The sequence below is a fragment of the Oxyura jamaicensis genome, chromosome 3 (genome assembly GCF_011077185.1).
Source record: "Oxyura jamaicensis isolate SHBP4307 breed ruddy duck chromosome 3, BPBGC_Ojam_1.0, whole genome shotgun sequence".
Taxonomy (NCBI): domain Eukaryota; kingdom Metazoa; phylum Chordata; class Aves; order Anseriformes; family Anatidae; genus Oxyura; species Oxyura jamaicensis.
This window is the reverse complement of record NC_048895.1, coordinates 31,696,239-31,713,295: the sequence shown is the minus strand read 5'-3', so window position 1 is coordinate 31,713,295 and position 17,057 is coordinate 31,696,239. Positions and strand designations below refer to the sequence as shown.

The window sequence follows — 17,057 nt, the reverse complement described above, 5'->3', positions numbered from 1 at the left end:
GTAACAGATGAAACCCAAGAGCACTCTGTTACATGAAGGCTAATATACAAGCATGTCATTTAATTTTCATAATACATTTGGCTAATTGGATATTCTGCTAGCTGCAATTTGTGGGCTGCCAAGTTTACAATATGAATGAATGCTAAGGAGGTCTTGACACAGGAAATAGAAAAGCCCTCTGGTTTCCTAGGCTGGAAGGATAAGGCGTTGCTTCTTTCAGAACTATTGCTTAAAAAATAATGCATCATGAAGCACTGTGAGTCTCTGTGAGACTATAGAGAAGTGCTGATCCTTTGCTAAGGCTGCTGCTAATTCCTCCTGCTCACAGAAGTGCTACTGGTAATACATAGTATATATAGACACACTGAAATGGAAAATATCTATTTCCCTTCAGCAATGAGGATGTCTTGATCCCAGAGACAGTGTTAATCAGTTTCCAGTTGGACTTCAGACTCTTTGCTCTGATTTCAAAACCTTGCTTTAAAAAGGAGAGAGAGAGAGAGAGATTGTACAGAGACGGCTACACATACATGTCAATCATTTGTGCTTCAGAATAGGTTGTGCTGGAACTTTCTGTAAGTACTGTGCTGGAAGTCCGACTAAAGTCAGGCATCCCCACAGAACCTCCACTGTTTTTGACGGAAAAGTTGTGATATAAGCTATTACGTAAAGGTAACATCTGTATTGGGAGATCTCAGCTCTTTCTCAGCTAGGCGTGAAACAAAAGAGCAGAGTTATTTTCAGGGCTGAAAAGCTATGAACCCGTACTTAATTTTAGAAAACTGATGATTAAAAATTCCACCTTTGTTTCACCTGAGTTATTGCGATACAACATGTCACCGTGTCATTTACCTCAGGGGAACATACTGCAGTGAAGGTCAGGTAACAGGCAATTTCCAAAACTTGTTTTCGTCATGAGCATTGTGAATTCCTGGGAATAAAGCACAGCAACTCTGCCATGAGGAGACCTTTCCTTTTGGAGGCTAATAATACCTCATGAATATTTTTTATAAACATGAGTGTTTGCTGTATCTGGACACAGCACCACCTTCAGACAATTTGGGTGGCAGGGGCTTACCACATAATTTGACATGAGGGTGCTACATATGCTGTCAGCTTCCTGGTGCGGGGACACTGGTAGTGGTCTCCCTAGAAGTCCACACCAGGGCCTGTCCCATGTCCCACCTCCCCAGACAGAAGCAGGGCACTGGGGCAGCCCCAGCCCTGGGCATCTCCCTGGGGATGGGACATGGGCCCAGCTCGGCAGGTCCCATGGCCAGGCAGGGCAGGGCTGTGGGGAGCTGGGGCCCCCGCCCTGCTGTGGCCTCTCTGGGGCAGCGACTGAAGCCCAGGGCTGGTGTGGGGGCCGGGGCAGAAAGGGAGAGCCCCAGCAGGGACACCACAGCCTGCTGGTGCCCCCCGGGGCCTTAACACTCTAAAGCCATACTCATTAACAATGCCCGTGGAAATATAGCTGAATAGATTGCACATTTTTTCTGAGTAGGATTGTGAGCTTTAAAGCTATTAAAACTGTCAATACACTGTTCATATATAAGATAACATTTGTTTTCTAAATCTGTAGACCTTATACAGCAGTGCTGGAACAGGGAAAGGAAGAAACTGATGAAACTCAGGCCTTTTACACTTCGGTAAGGAAAACACTCATCTTACTTCTTTGATAACTTCTTATTCTTCCTTACTCAAAACTTATGAATCAACCTGCTTCTCAGAGCTCTGAATATCTTGATTTGCATTCCTCTTCTCACACTGGAGAGAAACATGAGGATTTTCATTTGGCAGTATTTGGGCAGAACTTACCCAACCCTTGGTGCTTCTGTTTCACCATCAAGGCCTCCTCAGTCTCTGGCTGCAAGGTAACATTTGTCTTAGTTTCTTCCTAGCAGAATAGATTGCCCATTCAGTCAAATCATGAAATGCATTTATTTCCAGGGTGGTGCAAATATTGACATCAAAACTGAAAACAAAAACAAAACAAAACAAAATTTCCCAGGTATAAGGGTCATGCAGACTTTTTAAAATAAGGTTCATTAATAATCCTTTGTTGAAAGCATCAGAGTTTGTCCCATCAACACAACCATTGTCATTAGTGACAGAATATTATCCTTCCAGACAGATATAAAGAGAAAGGGTTCAGTATGTTAACAAAATTAATTTCTAACATACATATAACTCATACCTACTTGTTTGCAAACTGTGAACCAATAACTAAAATTAAAACAGCACATGAAATGTAGAAAAATGAAACACAAAACTATTGCAGTCCAAAGTGCTTGTGGCAAAAAAAGAAACCCAGTTAAGACTGTCACAGTACTATTGCCTTTGTGTCATTGCACCAGTAGATAATGCAAGTTGCCCAGAACCTATGTTTCACCAGAATGCATCAACACTGCAATTGAGGCAATCATACATTAGATTTCTGGAAAGTATTGGAATCCTGGGTTTAAAGCAGGAAGTGAGAACAGGGCTTTCAAAGGGAAGAAGAGAGATGGTCACAACTGACAATTCATCATAACTTAAATTATTCCCAGAAGAACTTCCTGTCCTCAAAAAAAATTGAAAAAAAGGTTTTGAAATTCTAGAAATGTGCCATTACAACATTTTTAATACAAAAAGTCTTATTTTTGTGGTTAAAAGCATCTTCTGATGAAACTTAATTTAGTTTATATTAAAAGTTTTTTAAAAAATTAAAAGGGAAAAAAAAGGTCAACATTAAAATGAAGTATGTTTGCTTGTTTCTTAAGTCACTCATATATTCACTGAGCCCCATGCCAGGCCTAAAATTTCAAAGTCAACAGAATCCTTGTGGGATACGAAAACTGTTTTCTGTATATCCACACAACAAAGGGAACGTATTAGCAGTTCAAGTTCTTCCCAGTTTCCTAGCATTGTGGCTCAGAAGTGACCTTTGTGAACTAACTTGGTGAATGAAAACATAGTCTAGACCTCCAAACTTTCAAATGTACAATTATCTCCTTATACCACATTTTAATATATATAATATATATTATAATACTTTTAAAAGAGCTATGCAGATAATCTTTAGGGGACTAAAAATGATGAGATCCTTCAACCCAGTCAACACAAAATTCAAGTAGATTCATGAAATTGGTGTGTTAAACATACATACCTATATTTTATTATGGCCTTTGCATGACAAATAAATTAGTCACTGTTGATGCTGAGACTGTTATGACAAACTAGATAAAAATAAAAAGGATACCATATTTTAAGAGCTTAAGAGAAGTCAGGGGCAACTTCCCCTTTTCCAGCATCCAGCTTTTCCAATCATCTTTTCTCCAAAGTACAAAACAGGGTAGCAAGAAAAAAATGAACTTATTTCAATAAGCACAAGTCATAAATTTATGGAACTTAAGATCAGAAAAGACTGCTTGATAAAGCAATCTGAATTCCTGCATATGACAAGCAGTCAGATTTTACTGGGCTCTCATGCTGTGCTCAGTTCCTAGTATCTGAGAGGCACACACTATGCATTTAGCTAAAGCATGTCTTGGAGACAGCCCTCCAGCTGAGGAATAGTGGAGATATTTAGGCACAATGTGGATGTATAAAAGAAATGAGCAAGAAAGAGAGTTTGAGAGAATCACAGAAAAAAATAAAAAAAATAAAAAATTAAAAGTATATATTAACTACAGTCTTAAGCCCCAAAATCTGTATCTGGATTTGCACATATCCATCACATTTCCCTGAAGTAGCTAAAAAGCTACACCATTATGTTTTGACAAATCTTCTAGTGTTAGTTAGGACATCCCAAGTGTCATAGCTATACTGCCAAACCCACCTTTCTGGGTGGAAGTCGTACTGGCTCCACAATAATTTTGTCTTAAGATTAATGAGATGTTTTAACCATACTGAAAGAATACCTTTTGTGACCATCATGGTGATGATGATAATAGAATATGCTATACATATAACTTGAAGTCTTTTTTAGTGTAGGCTTTTTTTTTTTCTTTTTTAAATCACACAAAGTTAAAAATGAAGTTTTAAAAGTGATGTTCGAGAGCTATCATGAAATGGCACAGTCTTCCTTCTAAGCATGTAGTCACTAAATTCCTTCTTTCTTTATAGAAAATAAAATACTTCTAAAAGTTGAAGAACTGTTTCTCTTCATGCCCAACTGCTCAGTCAGGTATACCTTTCCCAAACTTCCAACTATCCCACTGTATTTAAATTTTGACAGTGAACAATGCCCAAAGGTGTTGGAAATCTGGTAAAAACAATGGTTTAGCTGTTCTCAACTGGAGGACTGGCTATGGGAAAGGGTTCTCTTTTAATCAGTATGCCAGATCACACTACAAGGAGGAAAAAATGAGTTTAGCTTAGAAATGGTCTACATTAATGAGAAATATCTTAGAATTTCCTGCGTGGATTGCTTTTTATTTCACGGAGTGAATCTTGCATACTTATTTCTCATTGTAATGGCTGAAATATGTATCAAGAAAGCAGCAGTATGCATGCTTACTTGTTTATATGCTCGTTAATGAACTGAAGTACAATGAGCTCTTTCGGGGAGAGCATGAGTCTCTTTAGTCCTCAAAAAGGGATTTCTAATGTTATAAAATTACAGTGCCCCCTTATGATAGTAAAATGACCATGTAGTGACAGTGCCATGTAGAAACTGTATTATAGGTCTGTAATTTCTCAAAATACTTTAGAATAATCAGGAGTTGCATTTAGATTGTTGCCATGGTCATCACTACATCTGAGGAGTTCTTTGTAATGGTATTTGTGAAATTATAGATCCATAGCTCTTAAGGCTAGGAAGGACCACATAGAATATCTCATGTTCCCTGCTCTTTAGTACAACCATATAATTTCACCCAGCTGTGTCTCCATTGTTTGCTAAAGCATACCATCCACTCTGTCTAAGACTTCAAGAAATGGTAAGCTCGCTGTTCCTCTTAATAATTTGTTCCAGTGGCTGATAACTTCATTGTTAGCAACTGAGAAGTTTAATACTAATCTAGGAGGCAACCAAAAAATACTGGGAATATCTCCACCTGTTTAAACGATGGTATTCCAGATAATTAATATCCTTCTAACCAGGTCTGTTCATCATAAAAGCAACAGGGCTTTAAGAATTATTTTTTTTTTTTTAGTAACCACTACTTCTGTGATTTTTTCACATTTGTTTCTCATCATTTGAGTTTCTAGAAGCTTATAAAATTTGGAGGCAAATCCCCGTTCTGGTTTCCATCTTCACAGGCCACAATGCTTTCAAACAATGGCCGATACTTTCTTCTGTAGCTTTCCGTGATTTCCATGCAGCCTTTTTTCTTGATAGAATGGAAGCCTTCTTCTCACAATGAAATTATTCCCAGATGGACTCATTGCTGAAAATTCATGAGAACTCCTGCACATGCACAAAAAAGGAATAAAAAATGAGAGTACTTTTTGGGATGCCACAAAACATATTTCCAGATAAATTGATAGTCTGCATTTTTGCAGACCTTTACATCTTCAAAGCACTGGACATGCATTCATCATCCGAAAAGATTAGTGATAGTAAATGCCATAAACATTATTTTTCTAAGGTTCTGCTTCACCATCACTGTCAGGTTTAGCTGCCACAGTTCAAGGGGTGATAAAACTAATATGTATGACTGACAGACTTCGATTCCATAGAGTACACAACTTTGACAAGTACATCGCCAGCAGAATTCTTGGAAATCTCACTCCCTGGAATGGGGTTAGGATACAGAAAGAGTACGTCACACAAAGACTAACTGCTACCATATATTAAGACCAGGTGGCCTTAATGGGTGGGCTACAACCCTCTTATCTGCCCTCCCCCTGTAAATCTGTACTCACTTTGAAGCTTTACCCTTAGAAAGTTCTGAGTCCTTTATTAGAAGCTGAGGCATAGCAGCATAGAGGATTAGCCTTTATTGTCTTACTTCATGGCCCGGCCTTTCAGAAGGCCCTTTTTTTTTTTTCTATGAGAGGTGCTTATTGATGGCAGAAGTTCTGTGAAGGGTAATTCCCAGAATACATCCACGCATGGCAGTGGACCACAGTGCAGAGACTCCTGAGCAAAACTGACAGCTGAGATGGTCACACTGCACACTACAACATTTTGCAGAGAAGCTGTTAAGGTCCCCAGAGCACCTCAGCCATGTTTTTATGGCACATCACCCAACCAAGCTAGCCCTAGCTCGAGTTCACAGTCATCCTGATCCAGACCTGCTAACTCAGTGCCCATCTCACCACGACTGCAGCACCACCTCAGCAGTGACAGACAGGGAGGAACTGTCCACAGCAGTTTGGAAACTAATGCAGAAAAATGCTCTAAAGAAGGCAAGAAAGTTCTCACAAGTTTTATATTTATCATCTGTTACAGTGACAGAGAAAAGCTCAAGTTTGACTGATTTGATCAAACTAAGCAATTCAAGCATCTTCTACCTAATTTTAGGCCAAAAAAAAAAAAAAATCACAGCAATGCAGAAGCAGCTGATAAATCAAAAGCAGAAAATTAGGAATTAGAGCTCGGTTCAGGCCTTTCATCTTTATTACCCTTCTTTATGTGCATATGGTAGGTGTTCAACACGTTCCAAGTCCGTATGATACTCCTTGTGCTTCGGGAGCTTTAAGGCTGTAGTCGTCTATAAAAAGGCAACCTAGTTTCCTGTGGCCGAGAGTTGAATGTGTTATTTGTTACCAGCTGGTTCATGGTTAGATTGAGCCCAAGTCTTGGCTTTAAGTGATCAGACTTACTTCAAACCACTCACTCATGGGGTGAATTCATGTACAGAGAGAATTCTGGCTCAATATTTTATTTCTGACTTATGGCACATGACTGTTTTTTTCTAAACCAATATTAAAACCAGAAACTATAATATGCCAAATGCAAACTGCATTTTTTGGAAAGCTGATACCAAACGTAACAGTAAATGAACCCTTTTGAAAGGTTAAAGTTGCTTTCATATAAAACATTTTTTACCAGGAAATGGAAGTGGAATGTTGAACTAAACATTTAACTTGAAAGAACTGTGCACAGATTCCAATGGTTGCATTACCCTTTAAAATAAGAAAAGCCAAAGGGTTTTATGAGCATATATAGCTCTAGTTTCATAAAAAGATTACTATGGTGAGGAGGTAAAATGAATTCCAGTATTTTGGATGCTTCTTTTAACCTTCCAACAGCTCCCTCCTTGTGCATTAAGCATTCTAGGGTGAGGTTTCACAGTATGGCTGAATTCATCGAACAGTCCTGCTCCTTACACTTCTCCCTGCATCCTCCCTTCCCTGGCATGCAGGCCTATTGCTTCCCTTCCACCCTCTCTGACTTTCATGTCAACCTTCAATGAGCCCGTTTGGATTACTAAACCAACACAACACTACCCTTTTTTTTTTTTTTTTCTGAGTTAGTTTTCTACCAGCTGGCAAGGTGAACCAGCCCTAGAGGTGACACAGATACCAGAGGTACTGCAGAAAAAAACAGTGTCTGAGAACAGCCCTCCTAGATCTACTCTATTTGCCCAGGAAACCTCAAACCCTTAAAGTACCTATTCTAAATAATGTGACTGCTTCCTACATATACATCTGCAGGACCCACTGAAGATTGTAGACCCATTGCACCAGCTTCTGCAAAAAGCTAACGGAAGAAAGTAATCGTACCAAACAGATTTGCCACTTACAGAGATAACAAAGACAAAGGGCCAACAGATGCACCATAGGATGGTTGTGAATTCTCAGGAGTAGACACTGCTGGATGAGGGCAGAGATTTGTGCATCTTCATATTAAGCAATCAAAGAATGCCCTTTTGCTGGATACAATTTTCTGATTGGGGTGGGAGGGAGCTGATTTTACACAGTTTCCTTGGCTCAGTCTTGATTCCTTCATCATTCTGTGGAAAGAAAAAAAAAAAAAAAAAAAAAAAAGCCATTCAAATGAACTTGGCACAGGGAGCTACTGCTGATTTGCCAGATTCCAGTGTCCTCAAGTGTGACACAGCGTTATTATTCAGTGTCCTGTATTTAAAATCAGAAATGATTTAATCTGGCTTTCTGCCATCCCACTTGCTGACATGTTGACACCATGTAAATAATACATAGCTCTGTGGCCACACTACTTTCATGCCACACGCTGAGAGAAATAGACAACACCTGCTATTATTATTAGCCACATCTTAGATACCTTGGAAATGTGCAAAAAGAACATCAAAATTAATTCAAACATGTTGTGGTCTCCAGCTCCCAACTCCTTCATTAGGACTGAAAAGGAACCCATGCATGTACTGTAATTAAAAACAGAGATTGCTGATTTACATCTCACACCCTTTTAAAGTCACCATTCTGAGACTGTTGCTAAATAACTGAGTCTGTTGAATGACACAAGAACTTAAACCAGCAAGGTATTTCTCCGTACACCATTGAAAAGGCCACCATTTTAGAAGAAAGCTCACAGAGCAACAAAAGCTCAGTTCGAGGCTGCAAAATTCTAGCTGTGTAATTAATTTCAGACACTGCCTCCCCTGCTAACATTAGCTTGTCTACTTCTACTCTCCTGTTCATGTCAAAATATAAACCTACCAATGTCATCAAGGCAGACTCATTAAACCGAAGTGAAATTATGGTTTTCACTGGGGAACACTGAAAAGCAAAGATAGCACATCTGATGTGTCACCTACTTCCTATAAGAGCAGCTTTTATCATCTAAATGTCATACACCCTCAGTCATATTGGGAACAAACAGCAATATATGCTGCTTCTCAGAGGACATATAACAACATTGAAATTTGCTGTCTTTCAGTGGTCCCCGACCATTGCTACATACACCTCCTTTTCACAGACTTGTGACAAGAGGAAGTGGATGATTATACTTTACCTTTTCATAGCATAGACCAGAAGAAAACTTGTTCGTCCTCATTTCACTGCAACTGTGCTGTCAGAGGAGGGTCATGATATTTGTCATTCTTGTGAAAACAAACGAGTAACTATGAAGTCAGAAGAGACAGCAAAATATAACAAACTTGATGAAAAATAAAAGTCAAGTGTTTATAGTTCAGAAGCTGGGAAGCATGCATTGTTGTGAACTCACCTCAGTCCTCACTCTGTGACCAACACTAGGGAATTACACCTCCATAGGTACCTAGTTCCCTACTGACTTCAGATTCCTAAAGCCATAAATAAAAGAATCTCTAGCTCCAAACCTCTGAACTTTGCAACTAGATCATCTAGATCACTTAGGGGAAATCAGATATACAGCTTGAAATGCCTTGCCCAAGTGAATTCCTCTGGAAACTTTGGAAACATGCAAACATAAAAAAGAAAGGGAGGGGTTCTTTTCAGCTCCTATGAGACAGGCAGAGCACACAGAAATTTAGTTTATTTCTGCTCAAGGATGAATACATTGGACAATATTCTGTACTTGTCCAAATTGTTCAAAAGGATCAGCATTTTGACTGTCCCAGACTGAGACCAATTCTTTCTGTTTTATCCATTAAGAAGACCAGGAATCTTGTGGTCTCTTTTCAAAGGAATGTCTTTGTCCAGAATTTTGCCTCAGAGATTTTATTTGCAATATGTTATTTAGAAAAGAAAAGAACACTGGAATGACTTCCTGATTTCTTTACTAAATCTGTTCTCAATCTACTTTATTCCAAGCTTCTTTATAGACAGTTCCGTACAAGATATTCTACTCTGACACTCCATAATTACACACACACTGGTCAAACTTTCTCTTGACTGGAAAAGGGTTGTGCTAACTCCAGTAAATTGCAAGACAAAAATCTGGGGGAAAGAGTAGGTTGGTTGAGAGATAACTCACTGTTCAAGATGTGTTTTCTGTTCTTACAGTTGCTCTGGGTAATGTGAATGCTTCTCACACAGAAGTGAGAAAACCTATCTTGTGAGGTTTTGTGCAGTTTTTGTTTTGCCTGGGGTTTGGATTTCACAAGGCTAACTAGATTGCCCTTGTCTAGGAAACCCCGGGGGTAAAGCCAGATGGTGTCTGCATGCAAGCTAGAAAGAGTGAGAACTGGAGAAGGGTAGTGGCTGAAAACTAGGCAATAAAAAACACTGAACTGGACTAGCAGGTAAAATATAAAAAGTTAACAAGAAGTTATGAAGTGGCACAACAAGGGTAATGAAGTGTGCTCACCACAGGCAGAAACGTGTTTCAAGAGGAACATCAAATGTGTTTGGACTTTTTTTTCTAAAGTTCATTCAGAGCTTCTTTTGGTGAGGATTTCTTTCTACCTCCTCAGTGGAAGTCTTGCAAGAATACTGTTAGGTCCAGAAAATCCCCCATATTCTTGTTGTGTGATATATACCTGTATATAAATAAGTTATTCCAAACAAGTAAAAAAAAAAAAAAAAAAAAAGCACAAAATTAGCACAAAGCAGCACAACTTGCACATTCTTACTAGAAGCCAGCAGCACTGCCTGAATGGTGAACTGTGATAGCCTGACTCAACTGTTTCCTCTACAAAAACGTCCTATTTAGGTGACAAATCATACAGGTAAGGCTTGTCTTTTGTGCAGCTGAATGTGCATCAGCACCAGAAGAGCAAAATCTGGGTAAATGTGAGCTACTGACAGCAGCAATGAGTCTCTTCGAGAGGAAATGGTGCGCTCTTCCTGTCGTCGCGGTTTCCTCTCTCGGTGGTGGAGGGGAAGCAATGAGGGAAACAGAGACTGCCGCATTCAAAAGCAAATGCTTCCAGCACCGAGGCCTTCTTGCACTTTATCTGACATCCATATTTACAAACTTGAGCACATGTGGGTCCAAAGAAATGTTCAGAGGGGAAGACAGCAGCTGTGAGGGGCCCAAGCGTGGCCTGTTCCCTGTGGTGGCTGAGCAGGGGGTGCTGGAGGCCAGGCCTGGCTGGTGGGGCAATAGGCAGAGCTGTGACCCACCAGAGGTAACGTGGGGGGCTGATGGCAGGGAAATACTGGCACAAAGCTGGGTTGGGGGGGCACATACGTGCATGAGGCCAAATGGAGGTCAGAGGCATTTAATTTCCTTGTTCATGTCACTTGCAGAACATTCTCAAACAATACACAAAAGTAGCGGGGATTTTTGCACTATAACCGTTATAGTCTCATCCATACAGCATTTTGAACATTTTCTGTGATAAAACACTACTATTAACATTTCAGTTTTCACTTCTAAAGGCACACACTATTCCACATGGAGGTGTAATCTTTGCTTGATTGTTTACAATTCCAGTGTTATACCCTCTCTTATCTGTTCTCTTTGGCTAATGTGGCTTGATGATTTCACTCTGTGTTTTCCCTTTTCAATTGTATACATCAGATAGCAGATATTCGTACTTCCCTCCCATCATATGACACATTTTCATTATGCAGAGAGACAACATGTCAAGCTTACTTTTGCAAAGAATGATCCTTGATCTATTCTATGGTATTTTTCAGAAACTAGCACTCGATTTTACAGTATAAATTAGGGAATGCAAGGTGCATACAGTGCAAATATTAAATTCTGTGTGTTACATGTCTGCAGAAAATTGGTATTCACTTAGTCTGAGGATAATGCATGTCTGAAACAGCCTCTTTAAAACTGTGTTATCTGCTTCATCTCTGTGCTAGCCTGCTCTCTCTAATATGACTGACGCTTTGGAAGACATTGCCGTGAAAGGACACTATGCTTACAGCAGTGCACTTGAAAGCTAATAAACTGCCATCCATCTTCATTATACAGTATGCGCTGGGATAAATAATGGGGAAACCAGAGGCTTATTGAGGCTGCATTGAAAAGTGGTGAATCAGAATTTCATTGAAAATGTGTTGAGGACACTAGGCTGCAATTTTAAAGGTGTTCAATGTTCCAGATAAACGTCTACTTAACTTTCTGTACAGAACCTAAGTACCTGAACTCCACTTAACTTCAGCTTAAGGTGAGCACTTTCACACTCCACAAAACTGTAATAGGCAGCTACTTGCATGCTAAAGGATTACATACCCCCAAAAATCTGGACACCAGTTCTTGATGATCAATAGTGTTAGCTTACTAGCTCACTTCAGGCTTGAACACTGAATTGTTGCCTACCTACACACTAGGAGTAGGCCATCACCACCCATCTGAAAATTAACTCAGTAGTAATGAATGAGAAATAGCCCTCTTGGCCTCTGTTTGAACCTGTGACATAGGCTGAACAGCTACCCATACCGCTATAACCATCCTAGCCCTCCAGTCTTACTATCCTGCATACCACTAATTAAATGCGCAGAAAAAATAAATGTTTTCTTGACAGTCTTTCCTCAGGCTTGGTATGAGTGATCAGAGGATGTCCAGAAAATTGCTATGAAAAGATATTGTGAAACATTTCTTCAGTCTAAGAACTATTTTTGATTACACACACACATTTTCACTAATTTCAAGAAAATACAACAGCAGTCTAAGCTTAGATCGATGTGTCTGGAAAGTACAGCAAAGTTTACACGCTCCAGTTACAATAAACAAATTAAAAAATAAAAGTCACTAACAATATGTTGTGGGTTTTTGGGGGGTTTTGTTGGTGGTTGTTTGCTTTTTTTTATTAAAAAAAAAAAAAAAAAAAAAAAAAAGAATTTATGCTTTTAAGATTACAACAGTGAAAGATTTAGCAGGCCAAAGTGCCTTCCTTTTCTATTCCAACTAAATCGTACACTATTTGGGGTAGAAATTTGGCAGGGAACTCAGCTAGATTATCCCTGCATTGTGTTTGGACTGATTTCTTTATCCTTTTTTGATAGATGGACGTCTAGCCTATCCCTGAATATCTTCAGTGGTACTGATTCCACAGCTTCAGTTGGCAGCTGCTTTCCTTGGCTAGGAGTCTTATATTTATAACTTTTCCCTGATAATATAATCCTAATTTTACCCTCACAGTGCTTAGGGCTACTTTCCTTTCTTTCCTTCTTTGTTATTAATTAATGTGAATAATTGAACATTGCCTCTTTTTAGTTTCCTTTCTATTGTGAACAATAAACGATGTCACTTTAAACTTCCTGGAATTAACGTGATTAATTCTCTCAACATCATACTGTGGGTCTTATTTTGCAAGACTACCATCACTATTCTTCCATATCTCAAGATTCATCCATTTTTTTGTTACACAAAATATCTAAAACCACTTACAGCAATTCAGCTCATAACCATAAGCAACATTGAAGTTCTCCCTTCTCATAATATATATTTTAATTGATTATTCTCATATAAAAGGTTAGACTAGCTGATTCTGTGGACTCATGCAGAAAATGTACAAGTTTCTAGAGCTGGAAAATATCAATGCTGCAAAAAGAATGATGCTCATAGTTGAGACAACAGTCGGAGAAACTAAATCTCATCAGAAAAGAAATAAAACAGTAGTAGGTCAGTATCAGTGTTAATGCCACTAAATTGGGAGGGTGATGTCTATGTAACCATTGCAAGACAGTTAAGTAAGGCCAGAGAAGGAGAAATTTATCTTTACAGGGAGTAAAGACAAAGTGAGAAAAGAAGCAGTGGACCACTAGCACAATGAAAATCTGCAGAAAATCAGATGCTTTTAGAAGCTGAAGAAGGGCCTAGAAACTGGCTAAAAAGTTTTGGGGACCTGTTTTTTACATTGTAAAGCAATGGTAGATTATGTTAACCATGCCATGCAAAGCAGTGTCACTCAACAACAGCTCACGGCTGCGGATCCTGGGAGGTAGAAGGTCGAACTGTGTCATGAATGCAGAGAAATGTGCAGTAAACCAAGTCCTAGCTTTCCTCTGAACATTTCCTACCTGCTAGCAGTTTTTTCCTCAGTGTGCGCCTGAGTTTTGTGCATTCCCTCCCAGGAAGCTCAGGCTTGTTCCCTGGTGGATTATAGAATCCTGTACATCTTTCCTTGACAATTTCTATTATGTGTATTAGAATGCACAACTCTTTTGGTGGACCAAGCCCTGGGTTAGAGTTTCACAAAATCACCATAAATCAAAACAAGTAAGTACCTTACCACTCTGGCAATCTCATCAGACACCTATTTGTGTCTTTGAACAGCTGGCTTCAAGTGCCCCAGCTGGCCATTACAGCTTCAAGGATCAAACAACAGGATGCGTGAACACACACACAGAGATGGATCACGACAGTATGACTCTGGGAGTCTTTTCTATTAACAGGATGACCACTTGGTGCAGACAGTGTTTGCTCAAGCTTCCGGACACATCTCATCCTCATCAAACATGCTCATATAACTAATGAGAGCTTTAGCAGAGCATCTCCCATGTAGACAGTAATAACCTTTCCCAAGACATTCTCACACTACTACCTGGCATGCATGTTTCTAGGTACCATGTAATCATGTACATTTTGTCAGTAGTTACACAGTATGAAATGTGCCATGGCCATTCAAATGCTTTTGACTATTTTTCTAGCTCAGTTCCAACCATAAAAAGTAACTCAGACAATTCAAATTAAACAAATAAAAATAAAAATAAAAATAATAATAATAATAATTAAAAAATGTTCCATCTGGGCATCCGCCACTTGTAGTGACAATTAAATAAGTTGCTTTAGAGTAAGAATGTTGTGGCCACTGAGTAGATAAATCCCAAAAGGCTCAGAACTGACCTCGTTTGCCAAGTAGCTTTTAGCCACTACACCATTTCCTCAGAGCTGTGAGCCCTTCAACCCCTGCATGTGCATCTGGATCAGCATGTTAAAATGATGCTCATTTCTGCATCACATTGTCCCTTATCATCAAACTGTGGATTACCAAGTTCTTCTTTCTACCATAGGACTGTCACTTTTAGTACGTGGGAAATGTGGTTCCTTTTTTAAATAAAGGAAGTCTGAGTAATTCTGTAAAGCCACGAAGGCTGAACTCTACATACACATTTATTCCAACAACTTATATCATTTCAGTTTTTACAGCTCTGACATCCAAAATAACTTCATTAAAATCAGAGTTTGTAGGCAAATCAAGCCACTAATTTGTTGCTAAGCATTACTACTATATTGTAATGTTTGTATGCTATATAAACCCTTTGGCAGCACAGCTTCCAAGTTGCAGACCCAGTAGATTTAGTCTGACTTAGGGAAAAGTTCTACTACACCCATTAGGAAACCAGCAGATGTACAGGAGATCCATAATCAATTAGCAAGAGGAGGTAATGGGATGAGGTGGCTGAGTGGTTAAGGTGATGGACTGCTAATCCATTGTGCTCTGCATGCATGGGTTCGAATCCCATCCTCATTGGTGTGCAAACATTTAACTATTGGAGAGTGCCCAGAGAAGGGCTACAAAGATGGTCTAGGGCCTAGAGGGGAAGACATATGAGAGAGCGAGCGGCTGAGGAGCCTGTTCAGCCTGGAAAAGAGGAGGCTGAGGCGACACCTCATCATGGCCTACAGCTTCCTCACGAGGGGGAGTGGAGGGGCAGGCACCGATCTATTCGCTTTAGTGACCAGCAACAGGACCCATGGGAATGTTGTCAAGCTGTGACAGGGAAGGTTCAGGCTGGATATCAGGAAGAGGTTCTTCACTGAGAGGGTTGTTGTGCACTGGAACAGGCTCCCCAGGGACATAGTCACTGCACCAAGCCTCTCAGAGTTTGAGAAGCATTGAGACTGTGCACTTAGTCATATGGTCTGAGTTTGGGGGTAGACTTGTGTGGTGCCAGGAGTTGGACTTGATGATCCTTGTGGGTCCCTTCCAACTCGGGATATTCTACGATTCTATAATCAGCTCATCAGTGGTCCATATACAGACGTATAGACGTTGAATGAGCCACAGGTCCTGGGACAACCTGGCAAAACCAACCTCAGAAGAAGATATGGGTACAAGTATGCAATGCTGCTCTTCACTTACTGACCAGGACACCTTTTAGAGAGGATTATAGTGCTCTGGAGAGACAATCCTCAAGTCTTACTTGTTTACTTAGAATCATAGAATCACCTAGGTTGGAAGAAACTTTCAAGATCATCAAGTCCAGCCATCAACCTGACCTACAGAGACCCCTCACTAAACAATGTCCCTTAGTGCCACATACCCATGTCTCTTAAATAACTCCAGGAATGAGGAGTCCACCACTTCCCTGGTCAGCCTGTTCCCATGCTTAACAACCCTCTCTGTGAAGAAATTATTTCTAGTATCCACTATAAGCCTCCCAATAGTCTATGCAACTTTAGACTATTAATCTTATATCCTATAGTTGGTATCTGAAGAGCACTCAATCCTAATTCTGTACCACATTTCAGGGCAGTCAGGACTCTAAAGCCAGAATCCCCTATTGAAGAAAATATGATAGACTATTAAAATGTTTTTTGAGATTCAAGGACTATGGATCTTGACTCCTCAAGACCAAAAAAGTGAAATATGGTGATATTTCAGGCATTAACTGTTTTTTTTGCTATGGCTTTAAGAATGATGGAAGGTATGCTTTTTAAGTAGATGAGGAATCAGACCGACTAAATCGTCCAAGTACTTCCTAATACATCTCTGGAGGATCAAGTTCTGATTTGAATGAAGTGTCACGGAGACTAGAAAACTTGTTAATGTGAATATATAAAGTCAGAAATTTAAGTGAAAGCAATCATTGACAACAGTACTTTGAATTACAAAGCTCTTTATAGCTGGGATTTTAACAGGACTTAGTCTAAACCTAACTCCAAACCATTTAAGTCTATGGCAAAACTACTGACAATTGCAAAGGCAGGCTGAGGACTCACAGAATTATATATATAAATATATATATATACATACACATATATATTTAAGAATCTTTAAACTTTCACCTCACTGCTTTAAAGCATTTTGCAAACATATACACCTTAGAGGTTTTATATAACTGGTGAGTAAGCTAAAGCATATGGGGAAGAAATAATTTGTTCCACACCACAGAAGAAATCTGTCAGAACTAAAATTTGTATTCACAGAACTGTTGCTATTCTGTTCTCCTCTGTGGCATGGGAAAGTCTCCTCACTGAGCTTTCAAGCCCACAGGGCAGAAATGACACTATCAGCGAGTTAAAGCTGTTCAAGTCCTTACTGAAGGAAAGTGGCCATGATAATACTTGTAGCTCTACAGATTTCATTTCCTTTATA

The 17,057-nt window shown here is 39.5% G+C and overlaps 1 long non-coding RNA gene and 1 other non-coding gene across 3 annotated transcripts; one reads left to right on the top strand and one right to left on the bottom strand.

The window, feature by feature from the left end:
• Nucleotides 1-4,398: 4,398 nt before the first annotated feature.
• On the bottom strand, nucleotides 4,399-10,332 carry LOC118164666. 2 transcript variants are annotated; one of them, XR_004749596.1, is made up of 4 exons: nucleotides 10,142-10,332; nucleotides 8,867-8,975; nucleotides 7,677-7,886; nucleotides 4,399-5,392 (listed from the first exon to the last, which is right to left on the bottom strand). It is a non-coding gene; the product is annotated as an uncharacterized LOC118164666 (long non-coding RNA). The 2 variants fall into 2 exon arrangements; XR_004749595.1 differs by having other exon boundaries at nucleotides 8,867-10,332.
• Nucleotides 10,333-15,127: 4,795 nt separating this feature from the next.
• Nucleotides 15,128-15,209, top strand: TRNAS-GCU. Its single transcript has one exon. It is a non-coding gene; the product is annotated as a tRNA-Ser (tRNA).
• Nucleotides 15,210-17,057: the final 1,848 nt, after the last annotated feature.